This window comes from Nerophis lumbriciformis, linkage group LG26 (genome assembly GCF_033978685.3).
Source record: "Nerophis lumbriciformis linkage group LG26, RoL_Nlum_v2.1, whole genome shotgun sequence".
Taxonomy (NCBI): Eukaryota; Metazoa; Chordata; class Actinopteri; order Syngnathiformes; family Syngnathidae; genus Nerophis; species Nerophis lumbriciformis.
This window is the reverse complement of record NC_084573.2, coordinates 1,403,315-1,405,000: the sequence shown is the minus strand read 5'-3', so window position 1 is coordinate 1,405,000 and position 1,686 is coordinate 1,403,315.

Genomic DNA, 1,686 nt, shown 5'->3' with positions numbered 1-1,686 from the left:
TGGCCCACCACGACATTTCATATGTCTCGCCACAACATTTTTTCTTTGGCCCCCCACGACATTTAAAGTGGCCCGCCATGGCATTTATAGTTGCCCGCGACAACATTTATTATGTCCTGCCACAACATTTTTTATTGGTCCGCCACGACATTTAAAATGGCCTCCCATTACATTTCATATGTCCCGCCACAACATTTTTTATTGGCCCGCCACGACATTTAAAGTGGCCTACCATTACACTTCATATGTCCCGCCACAACATTTTTTTTTTGGCCCGCCACGACATTTAATGTGGCTTACCATTACATTTCATATGTCCCGCCACAACATTTTTTACTGGCCCGCCACAGCATTTAAATGTGGCCTACCATTACATTTCATATGTCCCGCCACAACATTTTTTACTGGCCCGCCACGGCATTTAAATGTGGCCTACCATTACATTTCATATGTCCCTCCACAACATTTTTTTCTGGCCCGCCATGACATTTAAAGTGGCCTACCATTACATTTCATATGTCACGCCACAACATTTTTTATTGGCCCACCACAAAAAAAGTTGTATTGGCCCCCGACGACATTTAAATGGCCCGCCACCACATTTCATATGTCTCACCACAACATTTTTTCCTTGGCCCCCCACGACATTTAAAATGGCCCGCCACGACATGTCATATGTCTCGCCACAACATTTTTTCATTGGCCCCACACGACATTTAAGATGGCCCGCCATGGCATTTAAAGTGGCCTACCATTACATTTCATATGTCCTGCCACGACATTTTTTATTGGCCCGCCACGACATTTAAATTGGCCTACCATTACACTTCATATGTCCCGCCACAACATTTCATATGTCCCGCCACAACATTTTTTATTGGCCCGCCACAACATTAAACTTGGCCTGCCATTACATTTCATATGTCACGCTACGACATTTTTTATTGGCCCACCACAAAAAAAAGTTGTTTTGGCCCCCATCGACATTTAAATGGCCCACCACGACATTTAAATTGGCCCACCACGACATTTCATATGTCTCGCCACAACATTTTTTCATTGGCCCCCCCACGACATTTAAAGTGGCCCGCCATGGCATTTATAGTCGCCCGCCACAACATTTCATATGTCCTGCCACAACATGTTTTATTGGCCCGCCACGACATTAAAAGTGGACTACCATTACATTTCATATGTCCCACCACAACATTTTTTTCTGGCCCGCCACGACATTTAAACTGGCCTACCATTACATTTCATATGTCACGCCACGACATTTTTTATTGGGCCACCTCAAAAAAAGTTGTTTTGGCCCCCGACGACATTTAAATGGCCCACCATGACATTTCATATGTCTCGCCACAACATTTTCTGGCCCGCCACGGCATTTAATGTGGCCTGCCATTACATTTCATATGTCACGCCACGACATTTTTTATTGGGCCACCTCAAAAAAAGTTGTTTTGGCCCCCGACGACATTTAAATGGCCCACCATGACATTTCATATGTCTCGCCACAACATTTTTTCATTGGCCCCCAACGACATTTAAAGAGGCCCGCCATGGCATTTAAAGTCGCCCACCACAACATTTCATATGTCCTGCCACAACATTTTTATTGGCCCAACGCAAAAAAAAATTATTGGCCCCCCACGACATTTAAGATGGCCCGTCATGGCATTCAAA